Consider the following 21,153-nt stretch of genomic DNA (forward strand, 5'->3'; position numbering starts at 1 on the left):
CCCAAAACCTAGTGCAGCACATGGCACCCTGTAAAATGGAAAGCTGTTTTTTTGCTCTTTGATTTCACACCATGTAGCCTGAGTTCTTGCTTCTGACACATTAAGTTGCCCCAACCCTCCCTGCACCTGTCATGGTGATTACACTCCCAGGAGGGTGGCGGGTGGGGGGGCGAACGTGTGCATCATTCAGCTTTCTACAATACACCGCTATCGGAGCAATCTCCCCGCTTTTGTTCAACTCCGGCAAGCGAGGTCACCTCTGACCTGCCTCTGCCAGGGGCCACATCTTTATTAATGAACAGACTAAATGTGATAAGGCCGCCAGCAAAAATCAGAACTTAGGCACAATCTTGCTCATTAAAGCTACTTTTTTATAAAAGATTCAGGCCACTCCAGGAGTCGTGTGTCTGAGTCTGAAACTCTGCATTAGTGTCAGTGCGAGGCCCTGTTCGTTAGATGCATTACCTCAGAACACTTGGTAGTTCATGTTGAGGTAATGCCGCTGCGAGACGAAGAGAAACTACAAATGCGATAATCCACCAGGCTTTCAGCAGAAACAAAAGAAGTGAAGCAGAGTGTGCACGGTACAGCAAGGGGGTGAAAAAGCCCAAAGATTTAAGAAGTGCAAAACAACAACAGGCTGAAAATGCTCCAACACTGCTGCAATGCAATCGTGAAGAGTTAACACAGAGAAGAAATACCCAAACCACCTTTCCTCCAAATGCAAAAGGGGAAAATTCATTATGGTCTTAATTGGATAAGCTATATCCACCATATGCACCGGCTGCTTTCGCTTTCAGGAGCTAAATGAAGCGCCTTGATTCCACTGGGAGACCCAACAAAGAAGGCCTTACTGGAGAAGTTAATGCTCTCTAGTGTTTTGTTGAGCTCTATCTTAAGCCCCACAATTCACACTGGGCTGCAAAGAAATGTCTGGGGGTGACAACCGGAAATTATAGCATGTGTGTGTGAGAGTGGTAACACATCCATCCCACGATCGAGCTACTGAGCACAGCTTAGGCTCTGTTGCAGAGCATCCTCACTAAGGAGATTACGAAGGATAGTTTGGGCGACTTGCAGAAATCGCCAGTGAACTTTGGCACCAGCATGAGAATCCTAGCCCCAGACCTTCGCTTTTATCCCACCAAACCACAGCATGAACAAGATGCAGGTGAGCCACAGTGCTTCAGCAGCACCCTGATCTGTAGCTGATGGCTGCTGTGTTACTACATTTCCACTACAGTGCTCATTTCCCATCATTTACAGCTGCTCTCATACAAGCACCCATGTAGAAAACACAGAGCATCATGACTGACATATGGTCCAGTAATGAACTTTGCATTTGAACTGGTAACACTGGCTCCAATTCAATTTTACCGAAAGGGGGAGGGGGGTTGGGTTTGAGAGGTTATGATTGGGAAAAACAAAATAATAAACAGCCAGGACAGTAGCCTGTTCTATTGAATGATTTAACAGAAAAAACTATATTTTTGTCAATATTTGGCTCTTTTTAATTAATAAGGAAATGCCTCTGGACTAGGGATGCACCTTGTTGTCTAGGGATATCTTTAAATATAGAACCAAGAATGATAACAGACTTTAAAAAAAATAAAATAACCAAAGTTTAGCCATGCTTATACAACGCAAGTAAGTCCTACAAATCCAGACGTATATTAAAAATCAACATAAAAAAAAAAAAAAAAAAAATGACGCAAATGGAAGTCGTGTCTCACGCTACCCCCCACCCCCACCCACCCACCTCATCCACGTCTTCCAAGACTAACTGGAATGCTTCCACCTCCACACTGACCCACGAACGTCGCTGCTGACCGGGGGACTCACACTGAAGGCCCACGCACTGGTTTTTCTGGCACATTTTTGCTCACCGCTGCCGGACAGACCGGTGCCGTTGTGCGCTGTGCGCTCCCATCCAACCGTTCATCCACAGGTACTCAGCCCCTACTACTGCAGCCCGCCGAGCATTCCCTGACCGCTTCCGCACAGAAATCAATACATTTATCAACATATGCGTCATCATTCATCCATTCGCTCAGCATCGGAGCGGGCTAACACGCACTCGTTTGAGGATGACTTACTGCTGTTGCAGCAGAACATCTCTTCATTTGAATATTGTGGAGAGAGGGAGAGCAACAGACGTGGTGGGGAGAAAAAAAAGATTTCGCCTGTTCTCACACTTGTTCCTTTACACGAAATCCTACAGCCAAAAGCCCCTATGAGCAGCTAACGCGCTGAAATCGTTTAAAAACGATCAAAACCCAAACGTCACTTTGTAATTTATGCGCAATTTGACGTGGGACAGCGGGTTATGTGACAGGCGACCGGCGTTTGCGCTTCAGAGGACTCCACATTCAAATCCATCAAAGCAGCACCGACGATCAGGTTCACAGCTTCATGATCACATTTGTTTCTCTTTCCCTTTTTCTTTATTTTTTTCCACTCTGTATGTGTTTGTATCCCGGTCATCCACAGCGGACTGGTTCACAACCCATTTTCATTCAACGCATCCTATCCATAAATCTTGACATGTCGCTGAGCTGCCTTGCATCCTTAAACAGCTCTGTAGTTTCACAGTTTAATGCTGAAGCACCTCTTCACCCCACACCCCTCAAAAAAAAAAAGAAAGAAAGAAAAGCTGAGATGTTACTCACCTTTTCTCAGTGGATGCTTTTCTGAAGTGTCCCATTTGTGCGTTTTAATCCACATCTGTGTCTCCTTCATTTGAGCGCTCTATTTCCCCCCCTCAATGAGCGAGAGAGGGAGAGAGAGGGAGGAAGCGCGTTTAAGAAAATCCATTTGTTAATTCCATTTGCCGGACACTCAAGGTGAAATCACATTGCCTCTGCCTCTTTTTTTCTTTCTTCTGTTAACAGCTTCAAAATTCTTCCATCATTGTGAAAATCCCGTAAAGCCCTATCATCTTTTTGCTTTTTTTATCTTCTTCTCTCCAGCACTGAAGTTGCTTGGTTACCCCTATTTCTCATTCAAGGAGGCTGAAGCGCTGCATACAGCGGCCAATCATAGCAGCAGCCGGAGAGATTAACTATTTCTTGGCTCCAGTATTCTAGTTTCAAGCTTAAATGAGGAGAGTAGGCGGGGAAAAACTGGGCCCCCGGTGACAGAAGAAGGGGAAAAAAAATTAAAATGCACAGAGAATAATGTAGAGAGGGGATCCGTTGGAGGGAGAATGTGTGGAGGGGGGAGGGGACGAAGGGGATTAAACATTTTCGAAAAATAAAGGATTCTGGAGAGGAGGAGGGACCAGTTGCCACTTCTCACAACAACAAAGATGTAAGTGAATAATATTCCTGCCTTGCAGGGCTCTCATGCAAACTAGAGTGGAGCTTCCATTCCTTCTGAATTTGCCTTTAAAGAGCAGAGATCCGTCTCATTTCAGAGATCCCCAAAAAGCAATCCATCAGGGTAATTGATCATCCCCCTTTAACCAGCCATCCATCAAGTCCAAGCTCTCTCTCTCTCTCTCTCCCACCTCCTACCTTCCCTCACCCCTGTCTCACCGCAGTCGCCTCATCATAGGCTGTATTGATTTTAATTTACCCCTTCAGATTGTCAAGGGGAGAAAGCCAGGTTCGCTCACCAGCTCATGCAGACGTAATGACCCCCTGCCTTCAAGGTCCTTTTATTGAGGAACATCCAGGTCAAGCCCCCCCACCTCTCCAAGCACACGCCTACCTTTGGTCTTTGTGGCCCGCGCATTGAAGGTTTCTGACTTGCCCTCCACCACCACCCCTCACAGGGTGCCATGCAGGAGTGCTGGTGCATTATGGGCAAACAGTCGGGGGTCCTGACAGGGAGACAACAAGCTTCTCAAAGAGAGACAGAGCACCAGCGACCATTGAGAGGGGGTGACCTGTGTTGGGGGGACTGACTGCACACTCATGATGTAGAACATTCCTGCAGAATGAATTTATGTTATTTTATTATTATTATTTAGTTACTTTGTCAGCCCTCTTGTTGTCAAACTTGTTTTTGAAGCACTTTAAAGCATCGTCTTCATCCCACATTACAGTTTGAAGGAGATGTCAGCCACATACGATTCATGCTCGGGTGCCAACTGAGTTCACACATTTCACAAAAAATAAAGTTTTTCTCTTTTTTTATGTTGGGTGACTGACGTATCGCTGGCTTCGCTCCATCCCACAGATTACGAACGAATTCAGCAAAGTTGGGGTCCTTGCTGTGGGATCAGAAGAGCACATGTATGTGGGTGTACAGTTGTGCATGTGACACAGACACACACACACACACACACACACAAACACACATTGGCACAAGAACACGCACAAACACTTAGCAGTTGATTGACGTGTAGCTCCTGGCTTGAGCACAGCTTAATCCTGCTGCTTTCACAGATGGACTCAGTCTTCCTCTTTTTGTCTGGTGGCACACACACACACACACACACACACACACACACACACACACACACACACACACACACACACACACACACTGCACATCCCCATGTACTTTTGTTTACCAGGGAGAGAAGCTGCTGTTTGGGTTCTAATCCCCTCTGTAAACCTCCCTCTTTATCGGACACCCCTGCTACTGGACACACACACACACACAAACAAGCACACAAATACACACACACACACACACACACACACACACACACACACACACTCATCTACTCTTTGGTCATTAAAAAGAAACAAAGGAGGTCAGTGTCAGGAGTGGAATCAGGCAGCTGTGTCCTGTGAGGCGAGAGTTAATCCTCATTTCCAAGGCCCAGAGACAAAAAGGAGCCTCGCAGATGAAATGCTTCGCGAGTTACGCAGGAACTCGTCACTTTTGTGCCACCTTGTTCACCCATCCATCCACCTCCACTGTAAAGGGGAAATTATGGTTCAGCGCATTGGCAGCTGTGGGTTGAATGTCCACCTGCAGCGAGCACATGTTATCAGATGGGGGAAATGTCAAAAATATGTGGTACAACTGGTCTGTGGGCAACTATTGTTTGTGTTATTGATGGCCCGTCAGTCATTCACAGAGAAGAGTGAAGTTATATAAAGAGCTGAAGTGAAACTGAGAGTTACAAATGATTAGAGGGTCCACTGCAGCCATTGTCAATTCCCCAATTCCCTGTTCCCAACCATTGTCAACCAGTCAGCATTAACAAACCCCTCTCCACAGGCTCTCTTTAGGCAAATACGCACACAGTCCCTAAATTAAGAATAACAGGAAGTGTTTGTTGTCGTTCATTTGCTTGGCTCATCGTAGGTTTTTTGGTGGCATAAACCAAAAGGGGAAAGATTAGACTTTTCTCCCCCTCCCTAATCGTATTCCACTTCTGGAAAGGCTTTGATTTCCATGTAGATGGAGCCACATTGATAACGGCAGGGAACTGCCCCGGAGAAATGAGGCAGGGTGATAAGATAAGAAGAACAGATCCCCGTCCAGACAAAAAAGACAAAGAGGAGAGCCGTCACCCCACGTGGTGGTTAATCTCCATTCAATCCAGAGAGTAGTTAAGTCAAATTCTCATCGCCGCACCCTGGCAAATGATTAGTCAGCTCCCTAAGGGGAGATGGGTAACTGGTGGCTACCTTGCAAAACCTCTGCATGAAAGCTGATCAATAATTAGTTCCCGGTTTGAGTCAGAGCGGCAGCTTCAGGGTCACGATGTGTACTTCAAGGACAAAGAAAGAGGTTATTGTACAAACTCAGTGCTGATTTGCCTCTGATTCTGCGCATGAAGGTTGCCAAAAACACGAACAGTAAGTGCACATCCAGTCAGTTGCAGTTTCGACACTCAGAGTGAGCATGTTTTCCAGGAAAGAAGGATGTTTGCCCAGCCTGTGGGTTCTATGCTAATAGACTGTTTTAATCAAGTCTAATCGTATTGTCACAGCAGAGCGTGAGCGATTAGCATTCAGAGAGGCACGGCGGGGCAAAGCCTGACATCGATAAATGACATGTGACCCCTGACTCTGACTACTCCGGCTGCTGAGAAGTTCCACTCCTTTTATCGCTCTCACCCCGGGCCACTTCATTTCCGGTACCACGGGTAATCATGATGTACTCCATCGGCTGTGGGTCTAGGGGGCACACTTCTCAGGGGACTGAGACAGAACACCTGTGGTAGTGCTCATATTTATTATTGAAGGAAATGAACAAGTTGTTCAATGTGACTATCATTTATTGTGTATATGAGCTGGGACTGCACTGCTACTGTAGTTAGGTCAATAGCTTTTTGCTCAAAGGCACATTTTTTTCTAGTTTTGCCTCTGCACGCTTTCACGGTGGATTTTGAATCAAAAAACCATGGTGTGATTGAAGGCGAGACTTTCAACTTTAATTGAAGTGGATTTATAAAAATAGTGAATTAACTGTTTAGGAATTACAGCCATTTTTATACACAGACTGTCAAATCAAGAATTTGGTACATTTTTGAAATGAAAAGCAAAATCTAAAAGAAACATCCAAAGAGCTGACACAGTTCTGGAAAGATGAAACCATACTTTTATTTATGCATAACCAAAATGATAGGAAGACAAAAGCATGGAGACGGTGAGAAACAACTCATGACTTTAAGTATAGCGCATCATCTGTCAAACATGGTGGAGGCAGTAATATGGCATGGGAATATATGGCTGCTAATGATGTGATTGCTGATAGAAGTAGCAGGATGAAATGTGAAGTGTACAGTTCTGCACTCTCTGCTCAGATTCAAAAGTGATCAGACAGCATGTCACAAAAGTGGATAATGAGCCAAAGCATATGGAAAAAAGCAACCCAGGAGTTTCTCAAAGGAAGGACGTGGGATATTCTTCAATGGCCAAGTCCGTCACTGGATCTCAACCCGATAGAGTTATTAAATACAAGACTGAATGCATAAGTACGTGAGAAAGTGTGCATAAAAATGGCTGTATTAAATGGACTCATCCATCCTCTAATACCATTTTATAATAGTGTTTTGGGTTTTTTTTTTTTTGTTTTGTGGTAGTTAGCATGTCTTTGGAAGTAGTGCTTCTGTTGGGAAGTATAGTATGGAATTGCATGCAAGTCAACTATTTGTTCAAGTCCACAACTTTCCATCAATGTAGACCCAGAAACTTTTAAAAATCATAACTTATTGACTGAGATTATACTGAGTATGGTCCTATTCAACACAATCATACTGAGACCACAAGGGGAAATGGGAGGCAGGAAACGCTCTTTAAGCACTTCTTCTTTGGCTTGAGCGGAAACATTTGCATGCCAGCATGTCTCCAAATTAAATTTTGTGTGCTTTCAAAAGGCAGCTGTTTGCTAACATCTGTGACATATCCACGTTTTATGTCATTGCTGAAAACAGCTTGCTCCACTGCCCTATATTGCTCAAAACAAACAGGAAAAAAAAAAATCAGTTAATACTGCTTTAGTATTACCGGATCTTTCAGTCTCAAAGGATTAAGTGTTGTGACCTTGAAGCAGCAGTCAAGAAATGAAAAGCCACAAAAAGGTAGTGAATCAGCATTAGGATTCATGCAACTGAACAGATGCAGTGCCGATGCTCAGGGGGGCTTTAACTTTGTTTCAGTATCGTGCCACACCTTTACCCTTGTTGTCTTGCCATTTTTGTTTCTCAACCAAGAACACCACAACACCGGCTTGTTAATCTCGTGCAGTCGGAGCAGCTGTCTTTTCAAGGTCAAAGAGGTCTGGAGAAAATCTTGCTGATAAATCTTGAAATAATCAGACCATGCAAATCCAGATGCACGCACTAATTTGTGAGGATGAAACCCCGTCTTCGATTTCTATCTAGGTCGAAAGAAGCTCTACATATCGTAGCTTTATATTAGTGTCAGTGTAACAAGGCGTCTGTGTTTTCTAACTAACCTTGGATTTTTTATTTTTTTCCCACCGTGCATGAATATTGAATTTTAAACTATCAGCAGTGAAGTGGATGGGTGGGGTGGTAGGGGGGATTTGAGGATTTTTGTGATGCTGCTGGAATTTATATCCAGCCATCACTTGAAAAACACTGGAGCATACTGTATGCAGAATAACAAGTGGCAGCATGGAAGCAGTTAGTCTAGCTTCAGGATACACATGGTCGGAGCTCAAGCTCAAGGTGTGAGGGTTTATTAGCCGCTGATATTAAATCCCAAGAACAGGAAATAAAGCAGATGGACAATGACAAGTGCCAGTTTGCATTTTGGGTTGGAAAAGGAACTTGGATTTACACCCATCTGCCAAACTCGCATTCTTAATTAAAAGCGCAATGTGGATACATTGCCTCTGTACACTGCTCGGATACAGGCTAGCGTGCAGACACATCTTATGTCACTTATTTGCGGTGAACATCTTGACTGTAGCAGAAATTTGGCTCCACTCTGGGCCATTTGCATTCCTTTTTCTTGCTTCTGCATCCCCCGCCGAGTTCTTGTTGTTTCACGGCATTATACAGCGCGGGGAGACGTGCACATCAAGCACCAATTTGGTTGTTTGCTGTGTGCAAATGATGTGTAAATGAAGCGCAGACACTGCAGATGTCACGTGTTTACATACAAACTAAGCTGTGCACGTTTAATAGCCTCATCTGCACAAGTTTGATCACTTTTCTCTTTAAACTGACAAAAAGGGTGATCTCCCTTTCATGTCATTTTAAGCGCTATTTGTGAAAAAGTAACACAACGCGCTCTTTGCTCAATCGGCAACCCCAAGCACACAGCATCTCCTTCGGGGAGGGGGGCATGGAAACACGCGAGACCTCGTCCATGTCCAGTTCATCAAAGAAGGCCTGTATTTGATTTTATTTATTTGCTTTTGTTTTAGCGAGTGCACTGGGTGTTCAGAAGTCGCTTTACGTGCACATGCGTGGGCACATGCGCACACACCGTATGTGCATTTTCCGCCCACTCATCTCCGCGATCGGGCTGTCACAGGGGCGCTATGACAGAGACAATGTGACAGTATGTGATTTATTGTGTCAGAAGAGAGCATAAAAGAGGCTAATTGAGGGGTAAGTGAAGGAAGCAAAGTTTGCAGGTGTCAGCGTAACTTTGGCCGTGATGAATTTATTCACGGGTGGGTGACGCTGACATGTCAAGGACAAAAACCATATAATTAGCCCATAAATTTAGAAAGTGATTAATTCTAAATTCCTGCTATTTAATTAAAATATGCAAATAGACAGCCATTCCCACTAACAACGCGACACACTTACCAGAGTAACAAAGTTTGACGGGGAGTTAAGCCACTTCTGAATGATAGTTGACTTAAACAGAAGAATTCTGCCGCTGTTTCACACACACGCAATACATCTGTCTCCACTGCACATTTGCATCACTGGTTTGCCGAGCACATTCGGGTCCAGCAGTGGTGACTCAAGGAAGCTGACTCCTTCAAAGCAGAAGAACAGTTGAAGAGGCATTACGGATATAATTGGATTTCATTTCAACCATGTGAGAGGGGGGGGGGAAGAGACTTGTCACCACCCTGGAGAAAATGGAGCCAAAATCACTGTGTTTACTGCGCTGCATAGAGGGGGTGTGTTTGTATATGTGTGTTCCACCTCGTGTGGCTCAGAGTGTGCGCGGATACGCTTTTTTAGGTCGTGTGTATGTGGGTTTGTGTGTATTGCACATGCCGAAAATCCCAAGACACACAAACTAGTGTCAATTGAATCCACAGAGAGAGAGAGAGAGAGAGAGAGAGAGAGAGAGAGAGAGAGAGAGAGAGAGAGAGAGAGAGAGAGAGAGAGAGAGAGAGAGAGAGAGAGAGAGAGAGAGAGAGAGAGAGAGAGAGAGAGGTTTCCCTGATGCCTTTTAAAGCAATGCATCAGAGAAGGACTAACTGCAGACAGCAATTACAGGACCAAAGGGAACCACAGATAAACTTGTGCCTTTCCCCTTTTGGAAATAAACCTCCCACACTGCCTGCCGCGTGTGCCATTACTTCACAGCAAAAATGTCCACCTTGATGAGACCTTTGGTCTTTGAAGCCAGTGGGAAGGGAAAAAAGTGTCTGTAGTTTGGAGATTTGACTTGTTTTTGATTCAGACAATCCTTGTTCGGGACATGGATTCCACAGTGATCACAGTGATACTTAAAAGATCAAATATTGCTAACAAAATATGACTCACTCCATCCTCTCCAGCAGGCAGGTGTTTGATTGGTGTGTAGTTAGGCTTTTGTTTTCTTTGATTGACCTTTTTTTGGCAGGCATTTCCACTTATCTGCATCCACACTCTCACTGCAATACTGATATAGGTGTTCAAATAGAATTAAATCTACACTGAATAGTTAACCTCACAATACAATTCCCTGTATGACGTTCCTTTTTTGTCTTAAATGTGATTTGGTTCATGACATGAAGTTTTGGCTGAAAAATGAAGACTATGCTAATGTTGACATTTTAAAAGTAACCTTTTAAAATGTATTCCACTACAGATTACAGAATACATGCCCCAAAATTTAGTTTGTAACGTATTCTAAATACTTTGGATCACTTACTATATTGTCATGCTTTTTCCAACTACATGAATGTACTATCGCTGTGTGATTTATTACTATTACTGAAGGCTACTCGCCACTGAGCTAACATTGTTAGCTGGCGTTAGCTGGGGTTAGACTGCTTTCACAACTGCACATGATTATTTGCAGCTAGCAGGTTTTTAATGTTATCCATCAAGTCTAACAGTCTGCAGTCTATGAACTAACCTCAGCTAACGCCAGCTAACAATGTTAGCTCGGTGGCGAGTAGCCTTCAGTAACAGTAATAAATCACACAGCAATAGTACATCGAAGATACTGAAGTGGTACATAACCCAGGTAGCTACCACAACTAAAACAAGGTAGTTGCAGTAGGCTAATGTTAGTTTTTAAAAGAACTTACTTCCAGATGTTTCTTTAGGTTGGAGGTGGAGTCTTTTGACGCTGAGAGCAACTTGGTTGCTGGCAAACAGAGTTTGCATTGCACGGTCAGATTTTGCCCATTCCTTTCTTTAAATGTGAAGTGGTGTCGGAATTTCCAAGAAATGCATTCCTGCCCGTGCACTGCTGGATCTTTTGTGCCGGTTCCGGGTCCATTGTGTAATTGACGCCACCAACATTAACAGGACGCTTACATTAAAGCCTCTTATTTTGTGTTTTGTTTGGGTTTCTGGCAATGCGTGGAATTACCAAAATTAGAGAGGGGATAGCCTAACATATGACACGGAAAGACCGCAGTATAATCCAATAATTCCAAGAAAGTAACTGTATTCTAATTATCACCGTTTTAAACAGTAACTGTAACAGTAACTCATATTTTGTATTTTAACCTCCTAAGACCCGAACTCTTCCATGGTATGTATTTTAAATTTATCTTTGATATTTGGGCCGATTGTTTTTACATTCATCAGGTGCCAAAGAACTACCAGATATTTTTACCTAATTTTTGTTTCTGAGAAAAATGATATTCACATATGAGGATATTTGTTTAAAATTTCAATAGAACAGTGGCAATATAATGTCCTCGTAAGTGGATGTCAGGCCCTTGTAGAGCAAAATGTAGTATTTTGGTCTAGACAACCCAAAATGTGATGTCCACACATGTGGACACCAGGTCCTAGGAGGTTAAATACGTAATGTCAATACTTGTATTCCGTTACTCCCCAACACAGGTTAAAATGCAGGGTCTTGGGAGGAAGGCAGAGTTCCTGGAGAAAACATGCAAACACCACACAGAAAGGTCAGAGCTGGCCAATGGATTCCAACCTTCTTGCTGTGAGGCAACAGTGCTAACCTGGTGGTGCAGTAGACTTCTAGTAAGGCCTTAGTTTATGCACTATTAGCAGCATGGTTGCTTTGATTGACAGCTTCAATCTTGTTTGTGGTTTTGGTACTTTTTAGAGCATTATTAATAATTATACCTCACTCATGTCTTCCTGTATAATTGGTCTGTTAGCATCTGTGCTGAGAAGTGTGACCTCCAAATTGTAGTAATTTAATACTCATGTGTAGTTTATAGGTATCTGTGTCTCTCCCTTTCCTCCATACAGTCTAGGGATGCACTCTGCCAGTCAAGCCTGTTAGTGTAGCCAATGACTCAGCATCACAGACAGTGTAAAAGATGGATGTAGCTATGGCGACATCACCCACTGGTTTCTGAAGTTCTGTTTTGAAGCCTTAGGATGGGCATTTCTGCCATCTTGATTGCAAAAAAGATATAGTCTGATTGTGAAACCACACACTCATTGGCTACTGACTTGTGATTACTAGCCAGTGAGCTTGTGGTTTCATACCAAGGACAATTTTACATTCTGAAACGCAGCATGACCGAAATTTTCAAAATAGACTTAATTTTTGTTCAGTATGTCCTAAAGTGAGTGACTGAGCCTATAAACTCAAAAGGAAAGTGTGTACACAGGTCAAGACAGAAAGCTGTTTTTCCATAGACTCTTTAGGACCAGAGGTCTTTTTGCAACCACAGGTGTTGCCATCTCCTGGCCTTCAAATAGAATGCAGCTGTAAGCAACTTGTGGATTGGCTTCATTTTTGGAACCTGGAAGCTACATCCATGTTTTTTACTGATAAATAAATAAGTCACTGTATATTTATATACATTGTTTTTGACTAAACATCAAACTTAAAAAGACTCGATCCCAGATAAGTGAGGCCCTGGGATTGGTCAATTTTCCTGCCTTTTAAGAAAACTGCAGAAAGTAGAGGTGAAGGAGGAGAGAGACGGGGGAACATTTGATTTTCCATCAAGACAATCCAAATGCCTTCAGACATCCCTTTCACTGCACTGACAGGCACTATACACATCTTTGCATCATCACACTCCTCAGCACAAGCAGTCAAATGGGTGCAGCTGCTGCACATTGCTTGTGTCTAACTGACATATATATTTAACCACCAACGTGCACTTTACATGATACACATATACACACAGAGATATGTGTTACCCTCATAGATCTGTTGCACGTACACAGGTCCAAGATATTCCCTGAAGATTCTGGAGGTAAACGGTGCAGGGACCGAGGTTTGAAGGCTTTAAACGTCATGCAGGAGCCACTGAAACGTTGAATGTGTGTTAAAAGCGATAGGCTGCTTTGGACACACGCACACACACCACGACAGAGCCTTCTTCCCTGACATCTGGAGTCTTGGTATCCCTCTCCTCCCACTGTATCCTAATTTCCATCCTAGATGTGCTATCCTATTGTTTAGAGAGTTCTTCTCTGGCAGAATACGAAGCTTAACAATACACAGAAATGATAATAAGGCTCCTCTTTTGATATTTTGAAGCTCTGACCCAGTTTTGATTTCTTCTACGGGGGGGTGTTCCTGTGATACATTGCAGTAAAATACCCCTTGGATTCCAACGCCTGCTATATAATTACGCCAGCAAGTTTCCCGGGACAAACAAGTGTTGTTTGATAATTGATGGCTGAGTTTTATTTAAGCTGGCCAACCAAGAGTGATACCTAGAACCCCCTGGGAACAGAAGCATCAGAAGCACGTGAAAAATCAGCAGGAGCGGGAGAGACACTACCTGTGTGTTTAAAGGAAGTGAGATAAACCGAATCTGAGGGAAGCAGTGAATGACAGGAAGAGAGGCAAAAGAATAAGACAGTGGAGGTAAAATGGAAGAAAGACAAAAAGAGCCAGATGGAGGTTTGAATATTCTGCTAACCACCGTGCCTCCCCTAGCATGACGCGAGGCTGTCGCCATCACCCGCCCGGTGAAGAATGAGACAGATGTGCATTGATGTACGAGAAGATCTCAAATGTCAGGCAGCAACGGAAGGCTGTTATATTAATCACAGTCAGAGGCCTCCTTAAGACTCCAGCATCCTTGGGGAGGATTGTCATAAAAAATAACGCAGTAAAGGGAACTGTGTAGCAATGCAGCATGAAAAATGCCCTCCATCTGCAGTGACTCAGCCAGTGGATCCAAGGTAAAGAAGAATATGTTTGCCCTCTCTCTTCACATCTCCATGCTTGCTCTCTCCATCTAATTCCCCGTCTCATACACACACACGTCACTTCATAGTGTGTCAGTTCACAAATACACACACACAGACTGAAAAATAAATCCCAAATAGTCAAGACAGATCGGAAGACACTTGGCTTAGCACATTATCAAGGCCTGCTTACATTCATCAGGTGCCGTGCGCATACGATTTCAGTCATTATCCTCAAATAGACATATGAATTCATACATGCACGCTCAAACAATCACTGCTGCCTTTCCTTTTCGAAATCAAACAGCAGATGCAGGCATTTTCTTCTCCTCCACCAGCCCCCCCACCCCACCCCTCCAGTTGGCTAATCTGTTAATTCTACACTCCCTGGGTGAGGCAGACAATAAGGACGATGGGCTTCAACGTGAAAACCCCCGGCTATCGGCTCTACATGGTGAGACTGCTTATTGTTACGGGGCTTTCTAATGTAAATAGGCTGTGTAAACAACAATCACGACATGCTACTGTCCTAGATAGATACTACTGTGTGCTGCAGCACCATTAAGCACAAAAGCATATTTATTCATGACCGAGTGCACTCACAATCATGCTTGCACGTAGTAGTGAGTGCACAGGACAGCACATGCAGAAACAAGCGTGAACTCTCATGCAGATCAGTTCACAGATGAGGAGGGGCACGCCAGAGTACAGTCATTCAACCCACTTTTTTTGCGTCAATAGTTGCGGGATACGGGGCAATGGCTCTGCAAAAGTTTCATCTTTAAGCTGAAGCTTCCCAAAAATGTTCAGTAACAATGCAAGGAGTTCTTCGTCATGTTTGTCGAGCAGTCATTGCTCACTTAAACGATTCCCTTTGCATGACTGCACCTCTTGCTGTGATAAGCTGAGTTGTCTGATGCACATGTAATTCCAGGAGTGACTTCTTGTGTTTAAAATTCTTGCACAAAAGTTTTTCAGTGTGATTTTGAATTCGATCAGGGCCAATTTTTATATATATGATACAGTTATAACTTAAATTCCACATTATTGGGGCTCCTTACGGTTTACATACAGTATGTGTTTTTGGCTCTTTTACATCCCATCCCTCTTTGTTTTAAGGATAAGGACTGTGAAAGTCCTCATTTGTATTGTTGTGCTTCTGTGATGTGTGCTGGATCTCCTTTCATGATTTTGTTGGTTTGACCTCAAAATTATATAGTGTACCAGCACATGATAATACCACAGTTCAGCTTCTTTTGATGAATGTACTCGCTCGTATGCCTTGGGGGCATTAAACTAGAACTTAGTCTGACCTTGGGTGACAAATTCACAGTATACAACCATCATGCTGGAAAAGAACAATGTTTCTGACCTGATGTGCCACTCCAGGTAAAAAAAGGGCTGGGCTACTTTCAGTCTCAAACTGAAATCTAATGACACCTGCTGGGTTGCAGAAGAACACCTAACAGCAGCTGAACTATGCTGACGATCCTGCAGGTGAAACCTGGGTCACATTGAGACAGAGGTTGCTTGTTCTCTGCTGAACTTTGAGTTCCTGGGTGAAATTGGATACGCACTACTGATCAGAAGAGGACTTTCATGAAGAAATATAAGCAAAACCAGGCCAAAAGGAAGGTATACCAGAAGGTATAAGGAAATTTAAATAAGGTAAGGTTTTTGATTTTTACTAGTAAGCCCCTGAACTTTTTGATTGCAACTCATATTGCAAGTGACTTTTTAAAAACTGCTGATATATACTGATCAGGCATAACATTATGAGCACTGCCAGTGAAGTGAGTAACACTGGTTATCTCTTCATTGTTGCCCCTGTTAGTCGGTGGGAAACATTAGAGAGCAAGTGAACATTTGTCTTCAAAGTTGACTTTTTTCAAGCAGGAAAAATGGGCATAAAGATTTGAGCACGTTTAACAAGGGCCACGCTGTGATGGCTAGAGCATCTCCAAAATTGCAGCAGTTGTGGGGTGTTCCCTATCTGCAGCAGTCAGTATCTATGAAAAGTGGGCCAAGGAAGGAACAGTGGTGAACCAAGGACAGAGTCAAGGGCGCCCAGGGCCCACTGATGCACATGGGGAGGGAAGGCTGGCCCGTATGGTTGGATCTGATAGAATGTCAGAATACACAGAGCATCACAGTTTGCTGCTAATAGGGCTGCATGGCTGCAAACTAGTCAGGGTCCCTATGCTGACCCCTGTGCACTACCAAAGCATAAAAAATGAGAATTTCAGCATGAGAACTGGACCAATGAGCAATACGCAAAGGTGGCCTGGTCTGATGAAGCTCCTTTTCTTTTACAATATGGTGGATGTTACTTTGACACGTACCATGTGCCTAAGCATTGTTGCAGGCCATTTATTCCCTGCAGGTATATGGCCTCTTTCAGCAGGATAATTCTCCCTGCCAAAAGCAAAAGTGGTTCAGGAATGGTTTGAGGAGCACAGCAACAAGATGTGCTCGACAATCAAGTCCGATCCATGAACACCCACCATAATATTATGCATTATTGGTGTATAACCTGACCAGACGATGCAGCGCCACAGATCACAGAAAATGGTGCAGTGACCCAACTTGCTGGAAGTTCCCATCCTGTAAGGAAAGTGTACACACATTCAACGTGTATCAGCCAAACTAATTCAAGTTTTTATATGATGGAAACTTTTGATCTATTCCTGCTATAAGGTCTTTACGTGACATGACACGCTGTTACAGAATATCTGTTTGCACATGCAGTGAATGTTTTGAATCCTGTACTGGAATAAAATATATTTTCACTCCATTCACACATTTCCACCCTTCCTGGTATAAAAATAAATCCACAGTCATGCACGTTCTCACGCACATAAAAAACAAAAAAAACAAAAAACCACACAGTCTAGTTAGAGCGAGAGACTAAAACAGCCTTCGCTGCATTCTCACTCATCCGTGGCCTGCTCCGATGCAGATGTGCTCTCTACCTCGTTAACCTCAACCAATGGGAGCTGGCCGCGCACAGCTGTGCAGCCGACATGCCGCTCTACCTCACCAGACTGCGGTGCTGGCACGAGGAACCCACTGGCACCAAGTCAACACATACTCGCACGCCTGGACACATGTACGTACACACAGAGCACACGCTCCCGTGGACACGCGTGCACAGAAAAACACGCTGCGTCTGCACGGGACTGCAGAGCACTCAGACATGACTGAGTTTTTAAACAGGATCCAACCCCTGACCAGGCTGGGAGCATCGTGCTGCACAGAACACTGGCACATATTGCAGGCAGTCACCTTGTTCAAGGCCAGAAATAAACAGGTAATTTATTGGCAGGGGGTGGGTTCACTGACTACATTCAATTACACTTCGCAAGGGGTTTGTACAAATTTATATCCATTCCTGTAATGTTCACAGTGGCTCTGCATCCTGCAGGGCTGCAACCGTTACCACCACCCGATTTACAGTAACCATAGCAACTACTTGGAAGTACCATGCCTTTGAGGGGAGGGAGGTCAAGGGTTGAGTACTGTTCAGTGGAGAAATCAAATCTGCTCTTTGCCAAGACAGCAGCTCTGAAGATTGATGTCCAGCAGGAGAAGAATCTGTGGAGTGAGTTGCTCTGGGGGGTTCGGGCTGCTTTGACCCGGGCTGAAAAATCTGCTGGCCGTGCCCACTGTGTCTGAGCTCCTATCTGATTGATCGGCGGACTCTGCTGTCTGCTGAATCAAGATGTTTGGGTTGTTTTTGTTTTTTGTGTGTTTTTTTTTTTTTTAAATCTGCCTGCTTGAATGTACTGAAACATCAGAGAAGATGTTGGATTCATTCCAGGGTACTCTCGGTCAATCAGTCTGCAGTCTGGTGATTTGTCTCTTTTTGCCTTTTTTTCCCGTCGTTTTACATCAGAAGCGAGCCCACAGGTGGTCGCTTACTTTGGCGTAGCCATGGCAACTGCCCACGGAAAGCCAAGAGTGTTGGGTAGAAAAGAAAAAAAAAAGAAAAAAAAGAAAGACCTTTCGCTTACCTTTAGAAGGGCAGCTACTTGGATGTGCGTGGGTGGTTTTGCGTGTGATTTAGGCTGCGACCGACCTCTAACATATTAAAAAGAACCAGAACAAAATGAGCACCGTGCATATTGGGTGGTCAGCCCAGGTAAGGACACCTTCCTGCCCCCTCAACTCCAATCCACAGATGGGCTGAGCCAAGAGGGGGTGACTTATGGGAGTGGGGTGGGGTGAGGTTGGAGGAAACTGGGCACAGTCCTGGCACAGAGGAGCTGAGCCATCTGCCTGTCAGGAGCGCTTCATTTCAGCCCCCTGCTCTGGATCTCCGGTGTTCCCACCACAGATGGACAACCTTCAGAAAGGTGTCACCCATGCCTAGGCTGTGACACCGGGAGGGCCGGGCAGCCTGACCGTCGCTAAACCAAAAGCAGAGTGAAGAAAAAAGGTAGAGCGGAGGAGTAACGCAAGAGTAAATGTGTTTTATATTTGAACAGGTTGAGAGGGGTTAAGACGCAGAGCAGGGAGCTCTCGGTAACTGATATTTGCCCACAACATTAAGTAAACGCTGTGTGGATACCAGATATTAAACGTTACAGCTCACAACTGTCATTGTACAACCAGCACACCCACGCAGCACCACCATCTCTCTCACTCCCTGTTCTACCTTTTGTCCTCCGTGTTGTGCTCTTACACCCTTCTGTGTCATTTTCCTTTTCACTTCTCCCTCTTGAGCATTCCCACGTAAGCACGCACACAAATGATGCGTTTGGACAAAAAACAACAAAAAAACCCCACACTTTCATTTTCACACTCAGGTTCTCCTGGTCCTCCGTCTGTCTTTCAGCTGTCCTTGCAGCTGTCTACCTGTCCACCTGTCTTTTTATTTTCACCTTTCCTCCATCACATCATTCCATTTTGACCTTTGTTCCTCCTTTAATCTCCCATCCCCTCGTTTTCCTGTCCTCTAAGTTCCTTCTCTCAAACCATTTCCTCTCCTCTCTTTCCTTCTTCTTCTTTCCACACCTCTTCTGTCTTCCTTCCTCTCTCTCTCTCTTATATCCTGTCTCCTCTCCTCTCTTTCCCGCAGTAGCCCCACTGCTAATCCATTGGGATGCGGTGCAGCATTTCTGCCAGGGTTTTCTGGAAGTGGATTTGTAAGAGAAACACCAGTAAGCCCCCCGCCCCACCACCCCCGTTTTAATGGCAGATTAGAGCCTTGCTTCAGTGTTAAGTCGACAGACACACAGAGCCACCGTGGAGCCTTGTAGGCAGGTACAGGAGTAAGGTGGAGCAAAGGGAAGAGACTAAACATCCTCTAGAAAAAGTGGGACTGAAGACTGAGGGGGGGAGTGTTATCATCATAAACTAAACATAAGATGCTTAATGTACCACCTGCTAATTCAATTTATCACAGGAGAAAAAACAGGTGTGACGAAAAGGACACACAGACCCCCCACATCTACATTTTTTACTGCAATGTTCGGAGGATGACCTTTTTCGAGACATTAGGTTTCACAGCTGCGCATATCGGCCCTGGATTTCTGTGCCGCTGAGGATAAATTCATCTGAGTCACCAGCTTAAGCTACACTGTAGACCTTATATCATACACAAATTCATATGTAAACCTTATGAACTGGTCTACGTACGAATTTGTTTATTCTTGCACTTAATTAAAGCAACTAAGGTCCTCCTGTGAAATCAAAGCAGCAGATACGTGTGCGACAGAAGAAGCCTCTCTTTTTTTATGTTCCTTCTGAAAATTGGGACAGGTTTGACTAGTGCAACCCTGGCTCAAATAGTTTGATCGGAGCGGTTATATTACACTGTTGTAGCTGCAGCTTTAATTAATTAAAGGACCAAGCTGTTTTCAGCCTTTGTGAGAAATCAGTCAGTGGATTTTTCTCTTGATAGGAGTTTAATTTTTTTTTTCAACTGAACTGAACCACAACTTTCTAGCTACACTTCTATTACTAAAGGAAGCTTCTGATTGGCTTTGGGAAAATAATTAAATAATTATTGTCTTTGGTTGGAGGCCACAGCATGACTAAAATTATTGCAGTCATGTGACTGTCTTTGCTTCGAACTCGGGGACAGAAATACTGCTGTATTCAAAGCGACTTTAGTGTGTCAAGATGGCGATAAAAAGGCAAGAGCGGATCTTATGATAAACTGGTGAAAACTGCAAATCTACTGCTATCTACATCCACAGACTTCATAGACCTGTAACAGAAATTCAGAAATTCCTCCACACATATTGGCATAGTTGTGATTTAACTCCATGAGCACTCTGCAACCTTGCTTTTATTTACTAATATAACCAGAATACAACCAGCTGACAACCAGTTAAGTCAAGTTCCCTATTGCAAAGAGACAAGTTGAGCTAACTGGTGCAGAATGACTCAGACTGATTGCAACATGCTGGCAAATCTGTTTATAAATTACATATCAATTATTTGCAGACCTAGCTGAAACACTGAAAGAGTGATTCAGAATGTGTCACACCACAGTAGCTATGTCCATCTTTTATGTACAGACTATGGTTTTGATTAGTCCAGATTTTTTGTTTGTTTTGTTTTTGCTTCACTGGTTTATCATAATAATTAAAAGCTCCCGCAACTTGCTTATGTCGGGTAAAATATCACCACAGCCACAGCCTCAACCCTAAAAAAAAAAAAAGTCTTTAATGAATAATTATTTGATTTAATGAAAATCATCAACGGCTGCTGTTCTCCCCCTCCTTTTGGACCTTACACTGGTAAACCAGCTGTCAACACGATGACATCCTGGATGCCTTCATCTGCTGATCCAGCAGATGATCAGACAGCTGGATGTTCCTGCATGACACAGAGGGACTAGCCTAACCTTCTGTGCCAGGTAAGGTGGGCTGACAGCAAGCAGGACAGAGGGCTCGTTACTGGGTCATCGCTGTGAACTGGCACTGCAGCTCACACATCTGACCTACATTATACTCCACATAGCCGGGATGAGCTACACTTCAGTACACAGCAGTCTCTAGACAGAGTTTTAAAAAGCACATCCATGAGCTGCAGCACTCTTGTACTCCAAATAACTGATGAGGAATGCTGACTTCTTTTGGTAATGCACTTATCGCTAGTGAAAAAAAAATACAAATCTGAGCTTCTTTTCTCTTCTTTTTGTAGTTTGAATGCACATTTAATGCACCTGTATATTTTAAATTTGTGTACAGAAATAATAACTTGTATATCACAATTTC

The 21,153-nt window shown here is 43.8% G+C and overlaps 1 protein-coding gene across 3 annotated transcripts in view; it reads right to left on the reverse strand.

Moving 5' to 3' along the window:
• Positions 1-3,107, reverse strand: part of dab1b (DAB adaptor protein 1b) — a 50,487-nt gene extending 47,380 nt beyond the window's left edge. Inside the window, exon 1 of one of the 3 annotated variants that reach the window (XM_063461424.1) lies at positions 2,670-3,107. The gene's annotated coding sequence lies outside the window, so the exon portion shown is untranslated. Of the gene's footprint in view, positions 1-1,759; positions 2,050-2,669 lie in introns of those variants that run through there. The other 2 variants (XM_063461421.1, XM_063461423.1) reach the window with 2 other exon arrangements.
• Positions 3,108-21,153: the final 18,046 nt, after the last annotated feature.

Source organism: Pelmatolapia mariae, linkage group LG18 (genome assembly GCF_036321145.2).
Source record: "Pelmatolapia mariae isolate MD_Pm_ZW linkage group LG18, Pm_UMD_F_2, whole genome shotgun sequence".
In the NCBI taxonomy this organism is placed as follows: domain Eukaryota; kingdom Metazoa; phylum Chordata; class Actinopteri; order Cichliformes; family Cichlidae; genus Pelmatolapia; species Pelmatolapia mariae.